This window comes from Myotis nattereri, assembly GCF_964212035.1.
Source record: "Myotis nattereri genome assembly, chromosome: 7".
In the NCBI taxonomy this organism is placed as follows: Eukaryota; Metazoa; Chordata; class Mammalia; order Chiroptera; family Vespertilionidae; genus Myotis; species Myotis nattereri.
The window spans coordinates 93,871,708-93,883,763 of record NC_138082.1 but is presented as its reverse complement, the minus strand read 5'-3'; positions in this window follow the sequence as shown (position 1 = coordinate 93,883,763).

Genomic DNA, 12,056 nt, shown 5'->3' with positions numbered 1-12,056 from the left:
ACCCTTTACTGCTCCCCACCGCTGACCTAGTTGCCCCTCACTGCCACCCCTGCTGGCCTTATCACTTGCAACTGCCCCCCCTGCCAGCCTGGTCACCCCCAACTGCCTCCCCAGCCAGCCTAGTTGCCCCTCACTGCCCTCCCTGCTGGCCTAATCACCCCTAACTGCCCCCTGCCAGCCTGGTTGCCCCAACTACACCCCCCCACCAGCCTGGTCACCCACAACTGCCCCCCTCTGCCATTCCAGTCACCCTTAACTGCCCCCTCTGCCGGCCTGGTCACCCCCAACTGCCCTCCAATTGGCCTGGTCACCCTTCATGGCTCCCCCGCTGGCCTGGTCACCCCACACAGCCTGCTGTTCAGTCATTTGGTCGTCCCTAACTAACCCCCCTGCCTGCCTAGTCGTAGGCAGCCATCTTGAGAGGATGTGATGGTTAATTTGCATATTACCTCTTTATTATATAGGAGAATAGACTAGAAGCCCAGTGCATGGATTCATGCACCAGTGGGGTCCCTCGGCATGACCTGCGGGGATCGGGCTGAAACCGGCTGCCCAATGCTGTCTGCCACTCCTGCTTGCCTATGCTGCTCATCCTGGCCCTACTGCGCTTGCTGCTGCTGCTCAGTAGGCTCACTGCCACACTGCTGTGGTCTCCGGGCTGTGGCAGTCAGCCGTGAGCCTTGCATCTGGCACCCATCGGTCAGCTGAGTGGCGCTCCTGCTGTGGGAGCACACTGTCCATCAGGGGCCAGCTTGTGCATTGAGCGTCTGCCCCCTGATGGTCGGTGTTCGTCATATGACCAGTCAACTGGTCAAGCCGTTCCCTGGTCGATCAGTCGCTTAGGCTTTTATATATATACTAGAGGCCCAGTGCATGAAAATTCATGCACTGTAGTGGGGTCCCTCAGCCCGGCCTGCCCCCTCTCACAGTCCAGGAGCCCTCAGGGGTGGGAGGCGACCCGGTGATCAGGGGAAGGTGACTCCCCCATCACACCTCTGCTGCTGCCTCTGCTGGCAGCATAAGCCTCGTCCGGCCCTGGTTACCTGTGCCTCGGGCCAGCCCTGGGTGGCTGGGCAGCCACCATTTGAGGCTTGCCTGTGCCTTGGGCTGGCCCTGGGCGGCTGGGGGGCTGAGGGGACTGGGGGACTCCAGAGGCAGGCCCGCGGAGCCTGCAGCCCCAGTGGGACTGAGGGGACTGGGCACCACCATCTTGTGGATGTCGGGCCACCATCTTTGAGGGCATGGCAGTCAATTAGCATATTCCCTCCTTATTGGCTGTGGGCACTGCCATCTTTATGACAGCATGAGGGTTAATTAGCATATTCCCCTTTTATTAGGGTAGACAAGAGGTCTGGTGCACAAAATTTGTGCATGGTTGAGGTCCCTAGGCCTGGCCGGTGATCAGGGCCTATAAGGGCCATCTCGCTCAGTCCCAATTGGAACTGCCAGCTGCCAGATGGGGCTGGAGGGAAGTTTGCCAGCCAGGGGTAGGGACTGGGGGCCTGGCCATGGGACGTTGGCTGTGAGAGCGAACTGACCACCAGGGGGCAGCTCCTGCATTGAGCATCTGCCCCTTGATGGTCAGTGCACACCATAACGACCAGTTGTACCGGTCGCTTAGGCTTTTATATATATAGACTAGAGGCCTGATGCACAAAATTCATGCAAGTGTAGGCCTTCCTTCCCCCAGCTGCTGTCACCGGCTTCCCTCTGGCACCCAGGACCCGGGCTGGCTTCCCTACAGCCCCAGCTTCATCCAAAAGGACATCCTTAGCATATTACCCTTTTATTATTATAGACTAGAGGCCCAGTGCACAAAAATTTGTGCACTTGGGGGGGGGGCGGTCCCTCAGCCCAGCCTGTGCCCTCTCTCAGTCTGGGACTCCTTGGGGGATGACCACCTGCTGGCTGAGGCCTGCTTCCAGGGGGATTGGGCCTAAGATGGCAATCAGAGGTCCCTCTGGCAGCCTGGCAGCCCTCAGGGGATGTCCACTTGCCAGCGGGGAGCAAACCTAAGCTGCAGTCGGACATCCTTAGCGTTGCTGAGGAGGCAGGGGAGGCTCCCACCACCACCGCTGTATTGGCAGCCATCAGCCTGGCTTGTGGCTGAGCAGAGCTCCCTCATGTGGGAGCACACGGACCACCAGAGGGCAGCTCCTGCATTGAGCGTCTGGCCCCTGGTGGTCAGTGTGTGTCATAGTGACCAGTCATTCCCAGTTGTTCTGCTGTTAGGGTCAGTTTGCATATTATCCTTTTACTATATAGGATAGAGGCCTGGTACATGGGTGGGGTCTGGCTGGTTTGACAAGAATGGTGTCCCGGATTAGGGTGGGGGTCCCCACTGGGGTGCCTGGCCAGCCTGGATGAGGGGCTGATGGCTGTTTTCCGGCTTCCCGCACCCCTTCAGGTTGGGGGTCCCCACTGGGGTGCCTGGCCAGCCTGGATGAGGAGCTGATGGCTGTTTTCCGGCTGCCCGCACCCCTTCAGGGTGGGGGTCCCCACTGGGGTGCCTGGCCAGTCTGAATGAGGGGCTGATGGCTGTTTTCTGGCTGCCGGCACCCTCTTCAGGGTGGGGGTCCCCACTGGGGTGCCTGGCCAGCCTGGATGAGGGGCTGATGGCTGTTTTCAGGCTGGCCACACCCCCTTTAGGGTGGGCGTCCCCACTGGGGTGCCTGGCCAGTCTGGATGAGGGGCTGAGGGCTTTTTTCAGGCTTCCTGCACTCCCTTCAGGGTGGGGGTCCCCACTGGGGTGCCTGGCCAGCCTGGATGAGAGGCTGAGAGCTGTTTTCAGGGGGGCCAAGCCTGCAACTGAAGCTCCCAGTCTCACCTTTTTTCTTTTTCTTTTATTCTGGGATTTATTTACCTTCTGTAATTGAAACTTTGTTGCGGCTCCAGCTCCGAGGCCGGCTGGCTGAAAGCAGGTATCTGGGGTTTGTTTAGCTTCTATAATTGCAGCATTGTTGCTTAGACTGGAGCTCAGAGCCCGGCTGCGGCAGAAGGGGAACCTTGGTTTCCTCCATCACTGGAGCAAGCAAGCCTCATGTTCGCTTCAGCTGCTTGGCTGCTGGCCGCCATCTTTGTTGGCAGTTAATATGCATATCGCCCTGATATGGGAAGCATAGCAGAGGTATGGTTAATTACCATGTTTGTCTATTATTAGATAGGATAGGCATTACCTATGGACACAATAGGGTGGTGAAGGCTTAGGGCGGGCAGGAACCGGGTTGAGAGTGATGCGGGGGGGTGGGGGAGGTGGAGGAGGGACATCTGTAAGGTACATCAACAATAAAGATTAAAATAAACAAACAAACAAATGACTAAATGTTCTATAAAAAAATTTAAAAATCTCACCTTTGCTTTCTGGTATTAAACAACAGTAGCAGCATCTAGATCCTACTTCTCAGTGAAATGCCTTTTTGATAGCACAAAGCAAGGTTTCTTTTTGTTTTAATTTGGTAATGTTTCAAGTCCAACTTAGTTCCATCACTTATCTCCCCACAGCTTGATAGTCAGGGAGCAATAATTCCCTTACCTGTGGGCTGTTTAAGGGTGATATAGCACTGCCCTGGGAGCAAAACAAACTAAGGCCTTTTTTCAGATGCATGTTTTAAAACTTTTAGCTGGAAAGACCTTCATTATGTGAAATTTATTCTGATTATTGTAAGTCAAGATTTGATCTTATTCAGAAACAAACCCATAAGTTGACCTCTGGCTATTGCCTCCTAAATTTCTGGCTCTAGGCCAGGGGTGGGGAACCTTTTTCCTGCCAATGGCCATTTGGATTTTTATAACATCATTCTCAGGCCATACAAAATTACCAACTTAAAAATAAGCCTGCTCTATTTGGTCAAACATTTAAATAACTTATCCCTAATGCCTGCCAGGGCCAGACCAAATGATTTCTTGGGTCTTATACAGCCGGTGGACCTGCCATTCCACACCCGTTCCAAGACATATGAACATCTCATTTGTAGATTTCAGGCAGACAGGGGTTAGAATCTGGCAAATGTGACCTCAACAGCAGATAAAGTGTGTCAAGACTGAGAGAAATTATGAACACTGTTATAGAAATCACCTTTTTAAAAGTCACCTGTTGTTCAAAGCACTGCAGTCTCTTCCTTTCTTTCTTGTCCTTTGCCAGGTTGTGTTTGAGGGTCCCCCGTCTAAGAGGCACCCCAAACATTCCATTTCCTGTTTTTGTTGCCTACATGCAATAATGCTGAAAGTCTGTAGTAGTAGATCTTATCCTACCTGAGTACATTTTGTTTTTTATTTATTTATTTTTTAAATATATTTTATTGATTTTTCACAGAGAGGAAGGGAGAGAGATAGTTAGAAACATCGATGAGAGAGAAACATCGATCAGCTGCCTCTTGCACATCCCCCACCGGGGATATGCCCACAACCCAGGTACATGCCCTTGACCAGAATCGAACCCGGGACCTCTCAGTCCGCAGGCTGACGCTCTAACCACTGAGCCAAACCGGTTTCGGCTGTTTTTTATTTTTTAATCCTCACCTGACAACATTGATTCTAGAGAGGAAGAGAAACACGGATGTGAGAAACATTGATAGGTGGCCTCATGTGCACCCCCTGCTTTGGATCAATCCTGCAACCCAGGCATATGGCCTGATGAGAAATTGAACTGGAGACCTTCCCCATGCACAGGAGTATGCTCTAACCACTGAGCACACCAGCCATGGCCATTTTGCATTTTTTCTTTGCATTTTCTACTAGAGGCCAGGTGCACGAAATTCGTACACACGAAGGGGTGGTCCCTCAGCCCAGATTGTGAGAGGGCACAGGCCAGGCTGAGGGCCAGGGTGCACTATCAGGGCCACAGGGCCACAGGTGCACTATCAGGGCCAGAGAGGGATGCAGGAGCCTGGGCAACCCGGGAAGGACGGAGGGAGAGCTCCAGCGCATGTCCAGCCCATCTTGCTCAGTCCCAATTGGCCAAACCCCAGTAGCAAGCTAACCTACCGGTTGGAGTGTCTGCCCCCTGGTGGTCAGTGCACATCATAGCAAGTGGTTGAGCAGCCTTGACATCATTTTCATATTACACTTTGGTTGACCGAATAACCGAACACTTAGCATATTAAGCTTTTATTACATAGGATACTTTTTTTGGCTCATTGGGGACAAACATGCTAAGGATTCCTCTGTGCATAAACAGAATAGATACGCAAGTCATCAATTCAAATCCAATAGCAAGTACGTGAAATTAAAATAATTTATTCCTAACTTGAATAAAATGTTTGTTATTGTTCCTTCTGAGGCCCCTATCGTGCGAGCGCCGTTTGAGTAGCTCCGTATGCGGGGAAAGCACTGAAGCCCGCAGCCCTGGGGTTCTGGGCGCGCGCAGCCGGCCCTTGCGGCCGCGGGGGGCCGGACTGAAAGCTGGTCGGAGCGGCCCCTTCCGGTTGAGGGTTGCTCGTCAGGCGCCGGCGGAGCCCCCGGACTCTGAGCAGAGTCCGGGGCCAGATGCTTGCGGGGCGGGGCGAGGCGGGGCGGGGCCAGGATGGACTACAAGTCCCGGCGCGCCCTGCGCTCGCGGGGCCGGCCCGGCATACACCGCGCCTGCCGCCGACGCGGCCCGAGCGGCCTCGGCTGGGTGTGCGGCGCCGCCGGCCCGCCTCCTGGGGCTCCTCGCTGCGGGTCCTCCTCGAGTCCCATCGCCCGACAGCGGCCCGACCCTGCCAAGCCGCCTTTAAATTCAACGCCAGCCAATACCGTGCGCCGGCCGGGCCACGTGACGGCGCCCGGAGGGGCCCGGCGGCGCTCGCGGAGCCCCTGGAGAGCCCCTCCGCGCGTCCCGTCACCCTGCCCCGGTGGCTGCCGGGATACGGACGGCTCAGGCCGGTCCCGCTCAGTCCTCCAGCCGCGGGGTCCCTCCAGTTCCGCCGCCGGCGCCGCCGCCCGCCCGCCCGTCCGCCGCCCGCGGGCCGCTTCTCTGGGCCCCCCAGGCGCATGGCTCCATGAGGCAGGAAAAGGCGGCGCGCGAGAGGTCCCGTCCGCCCCGGCTGCGCCTGGCCCGGGAGAGAAGGTGGGACTCGGCGGCGCCTCCCCGCCGGCCGCTGGCCTCCTCCCCGGGGTCGCGGCGAGGGCCCGGGCCAGGGCGGGGGGAAGGCGGCGGCGGGGGAGGCCTGCGGGCCGCGTGTCCCACGGGGGCGCGGCCTCCGGAAACAGTTTCGGGTCCGGGTAAAGTTGGGGGGTCTCGGACCTCCCGGCGGCTCCTGCCCTGCCACGCGCGGCCTTCCCGGCCCCAGCTCCCCCTCCCCGGCCTGCTCGGCCCGCGGCGCGCCCTCCGCTCCCGCTCGGTCTCGTCCTCCGGCTCCGCGCGCCCCTCCTGCCCGGTTTGTCTGCCGCCCCCCCGCAGGCCCTCCCTCGCCCACCGGAGCCCCGCGGCCTCCGCCTCCCCCTCCCCCGGGCTGCCCGCCCCTCCCAGGCGGGTTTGCCCTTCATCCCCCGCCCTTCCTGGCGTGTCCCGACCTGAACTCCACTCCGCCGCCCCGCCCCGCCCCGCCCCTGGTCCCCGCGGGCCTCCGCTCCCACGGCCCGCGGCGCGGCTCCGGCAGAGCAGGCAGGGCCGGCCTCCCGCGGGCCGTCGGAGCGCGCAGTCCCTGCTCCGCGGGGAGGAGCGGAGGATGGCGGCTCCGAGCCGGCGGCCTGTCCGCGGGGGCGCGGCCCGCCCTCGGCCCGCCTGCTGTCCGGGACCCTCGGCGCCGGCTGCAGCCGAGGATGGGCGATGCTTGTGTGCGGAGGCCGGGGAGCCTGCAGCGGCGCCCCTGGGCCCGAGAGCGAGTTTGATATAAATTGGAGGCGGGGGAAGCCTTACTGGCCTCCTGTTCAGGTTCAGCGGGACCTTCGGTCCCCGGTGTCCTCGCGGCTTCGGGGTGATCCCGGGATGCGGCGCCCGGCCGGGGTGTAGGTTTGAAACGTTCTGGGGTGAGGAGAGCCAGCCTGTCCTGAGCGGCGTGTGTTCTAGCAGGTGCTCTGTTGGACTAGTTCTTCAGAAACCAACCCTCACATCTGCACTACCTTGGTTTTGTTCACTCACTGCACCTGCATTTCCCTCTCAGGTACAGGAAGGAAGAATGGAATCGGAAGGGAGAAAATTCGTGTCCGAGACAGAATAGCTCCCCTCCTCTGTTATAGCTGTGTCCCTGGCAATACAAGCTTCCTGCTGCAGTGAGTATCTCCTCGGGTATTTAGCATAGAAGTTCGTTGTTTGTTTTAGGCCTGTGTTGGGACTTTGGGGTATAGATTTTACTTTGTTTACTCGATTTTTCTACTTCCATGTGGGGGTCTTAATGTTGAAGTTCTTTCCACTTGCTCTCTTTTAAAATATGTAAAGACAAGTTTATTGTTCCTAATCCCAGTAGGGATTGTTCATAATCCCACCTAGGTGGTGGTACATGTAGTATTCGTTACACTTACCCTCTTTGTCTCAATACGTAAGTCTGGCTCTGTCCCTTCACAAATTACTCTTTTTAAAAAAACAAAGAGCATAGCAGTGCAGTTCCTATCAAGGTCAGTCATAGGGTCTCTTCCATACAGTTAAGAGTGTTCAGAGATTTTTGGAACATTTTGCCCTAAATCTGTTATGGTGATGGTGATGCTATTATCTTGAAAATAGTTAAAATCCTACATGAAAACATAATTCTGGGGGAAAAATTACTATTGATTTTTAGAGGAGTGGGGAGAGGGAAACATTGATTGGCTGCCTCCTGTACTCACCCTGACCAGGCCTCGAACCTGCATCCTTTTGGTGATGAGTCAGCGCTCCAGCTTAGGGAGTCACCCAGCCAGGGCTTCCTTTGAGTTTATTTTATTTTATTTTTTAATATGTTTTTATTGATTTCAGAGAGGAAAGGAGAGGGAGAGAGAGATAGAAACATCAATGATGAGAGAGAATCATTGATTAGCTGCCTCCTGCATGCCCCACACTGGGGATTGAGTCCATAACCCAGGCCTGTGCCCTGACCTGAAATCGAACCATGACCTGGTTCATAGGTCGATGCTCAACTACTGAGCCACGCTGGCTGGGCCCTTTCTTTGAGTTTATTAATAATGGTACGAAAACACTTTAGAGAGTTTTTCAGAGTGCTTCGCATCTTTTTTATTTTTATATTTTGGTTAATCCTCACACGAGGATATTTTTCCATTGATTTTCAGAGAGAGTGGAAGGGAGGGGGAGAGACAGAGCGAAACATCAATGTGAGGGCATCAATGTCTCACATCAATTAATTGCCTCCCGCATGTGCCCTACCAGGACCAGGATCGAGCCTGCGACCATGGTATGTGCCCTTAACTGGAATCAAACCCGGGACCCTTCAGTCCGCAGACTGAGGCTCTATCCACTGAGCCAAACCAGTGAGGGCATGGTTTACATATTATTGGAGCCTCACAAACCCTTTGTAAGGGAGGTAGGGAACAAATATTTTCATTTTACAAATGGAAGAACTGAAGCCCAGCCCTGGCTGGTTTAGCTCAGTGGATAGTGTGTCAGCCTGCAGACTGAAGGGTCCTGGGTACAATTCCCGTCAATGGCACAGGCCTGGGTTTGGGCTCAAACCCCAGTGTGGGGCGTGCAGGAGGCAGCTGATAGATGATTCTCTCTCATCATTGATATTTCTATCTCTCTCCCTCTCCCTTCCTCTCTGAAATCAATAAAAATATATTTTTTAAAAAAAACGTTTTTATTGATTTCAGAGAGGAAGGGAGAGGGAGAGATAGAAATATCAATAATGAGAGAGAATCATCTATCAGCTGCCTCCTGCACGCCCTCTACTGGGGATTGAGACCGCAACCCAGGCATGTGCCCTTGACAGGAGTTGTACCCAGGACCCTTCAGTTCGCAGGCCGATGCTCTACCCACTGAGCCAAACCAGCCAGGGCAATAAAAACATACTTAAAAAAAAGGAAAGAAAGAACTGAAGCCCAGAAAAATCTGGCACATAGTAAAGGGAAGGGATCTAAAAACAAAATAGAACTTTTAACTCCTATATTTATGTTTTTTTCTTTTAAGTTAACATGAAAATGTATAGTTCTGTGAAGTTTTCTAAGTCTAACGTTTAATTATATAGGTAAATCTATATTTTGCAGGGAAATTTTTCACACAGCAAGTATTTTGTTTATGATGTGTGTGATGGGGTTTCAAAAATATGCAAATGACTATTTGAAATGATTACCAGAATGTTTGTGGGTTTTTCATTTGACTATTGTTTGGAATAGTTCCATAAGTCAGCCAGAATTGTATCTCAGGTGCCACTGCACTACTCATGTGATGCAGTTTTTATTGAACTCTCTCTCTGACACACAAAGGAAACAGTCTATGCCCTTCTGTATTAAAGCTTGATTTGAACAGTCACCTGTATACTAATAAGAGAAAAAAATGCAGAGACCTCGTTTTTCTTAGCCTCTTCCCTACTCCTACTACCAATATTTCCTGCAGTAAAGTGATGTCCCCTAGTTAACTATTTTGAGGCTTGTCTTCAAAAGGTGAAACCTGATTTTTTTTTTTCCACGTCCAGGCTTTTCTAGACATTTTAATCTGGTTGATTTTTGAACTCTAACTTGGACGGAGTCGTTCTCTCAGTACTCAGTATGTATGAAGACTCCCTGATAATAGCGTGTCTAGAAGTTTAGCTTCTGTTTAGTGTAAACTTAAGAGGAGCCGGCTGGAATGGCACTGTGCACGGCTCTCCGTCAGCCCGTAGGCACTCTGTGTCCCCTGCGCTCACAGTGAGGAGAGCATGGTGGCTTATTAGAAATCGTTGCTCTTCCAGGAGGGAAGCATTACGGCCATTGGAATAATAGTCACAGATTAATATTATAATATTTTAAACTTCAAGGTGGTTCTTTTTTTTTAATTCTTTATTATTTAAAGTATTACATGAGTCTCTTTTTCCCCCCCATTGAACTCTCCCCCGCCACCCCCTCCCACACAAGGTGGTTGTTAATAGAATTTTATTATGAAGGCATTTATTTCCTTCTTTCTTTTTTTTTAAATATATTTTATTGATTTTTTTACAGAGAGGAAAGGAGAGGGATAGAGAGTTAGAAACATCGATGAGAGAGAAACATGGATCAGCTGCCTCCTGCACACTCCCTACTGGGGATGTGCCCGCAACCAAGGTCCATGCCCTTGACTGGAATCGAACCTGGGACCCCTGAGTCCGCAGGCTGACATTCTATCCATTGAGTCAAACCAGTTAGGGCTGAAGGCACTTATTTCTGTAGAAATGGTAAGAATTCAGCCGAAACCGGTTTGGCTCAGTGGATAGAGCGTCGGCCTGCGGACTGAAGGGTCCCGGGTTCGATTCCGGTCAAAGACATGTACCTGGGTTGCGGGCACATCCCCAGTAGGAGATGTGCAGGACGCAGCTGATCGATGTTTCTCTCTCATTGATGTTTCTAACTATCTCTCTCCCTTCCTCTCTGTAAAAAATCAATAAAATATATTTAAAAAAAAAAGAAGAAAAAAAAAAGAATTCAGAGCTATGTTGTTTTTGGAAACGACCCTACTTTTGTTAATAGAGGCACTGGCAGTATTGGTTATAGCAGGTACTTTAATAAATAGTAGCTATAAGTCAAAGAACTGCTTAAATGCTCTTAATGTGTTACTCATTGACTACTCACAAGTAACTCTGTGGGATGGCAGAAGCCCAAGGCCATACAGAGTGGCAGCCTGCCTGAGTGCATATCCAGTATGTGGCAAATCATAGCTGGGATTTGAGCCTGGACTGTAACCCCAAAGCCTAGGCTCTGTCCTCGAAGATGGGAACTGGCAGCGTCAGCTTAGCGTTTGCAGTGATTTCGGAGTATTGGAGAGGAAGGCCACTTCAGTCAGGGTGTCCTCCCCTCAGTACTGGTCTTTATACCTTGTTTGTAAACATCAGCAATTTATAAGACAACATTTGTATTAGCTCCTGAAATCATAAATTGCCCTTCAGACAAATAAAAGTGCCCCATCAATTCAAAAAGAAAGAAAATTCTTTTCAAGTGCAGTTTAAAAAGTAGGTATGGTCTTCCCAAGGAAAGCCTCGAGCAACCTAAAGTTAATATCAGCTGAGGCTAAGTTCAGGATTGACCAGTTACTGGAGTGTTTTAGCAAAGAAGACAGCTACTAGCATAAATCAAACCATGAAGTTCATGTAGGGGATATTTCACCTAACTTTTGAATGAATTGTCCACATTGGCTATCCATTTTCCTATGAATTAAACCATTCCTAGGTTTGGGCTGAATAGAGTTAACATTGTTGATAAGAATAAATACTTAGAATTTAGCTCCAGTTTCTGACACACTCTCCAGTTAGCATCAGGATGGAACCAAGTATTTAAAGATTAGGTTGTGCCATAAACATCCTATCTAATAAAAGAGAAACATGGTAATTAGCCGTACCTCTGCTACACTTCCCATTGGCTAATCAGGGCGATATGTAAATTAACTGCCAAGTAAGATGGCGGTTAACCGCTAACAAAGATGGCGGCTAATTTGCATACTGAAGGCAGGGTAGGACAGTGCAAGCCGCCATCTAGGCCCCCTGTGTGCCATCAGGGCAGGCGGGGTCTGGGGCTAAGGCAAGTGGTGCTGATCACTACACTGGAGCCCTCCCCCACCCACCGGAGACACGGGGCCCACTCCCGTGTGCGATCTGCAGGCGGGCAGGGGCTGGGGCCAAGGCAAGCAGTGCCAATCGCTTCGCCCGCCTACCAGAGACAGGGGGCCCACTCCCGTGTGTGATCCGCGGAGTGGGCGGGGGCTGGGGCCAAGGCAAGCGGTGGTGATCGCTTCGCCCGCCTACCAGAGTCAGGGGGCCCACTCCCGTGTGTGATCCGGGGGGTGGGCAGGGGCTGGGGCCAAGGCAAGCGGTGGCAATCCCTTTGCCCGCCTACCAGAGACAGGGGGCCCACTCCCATGTGCGACTGGGGGTGGGCATTGCTTGCCTTAGCATGAGCCCCGCCCGCCAGGAGCCATCCAGCCCAGGGCCAGGAAGGCAGGAGGCAACCCTGGAGCACTGGAGCCACCTGGCTCTCCCAGCTGTCTGTGC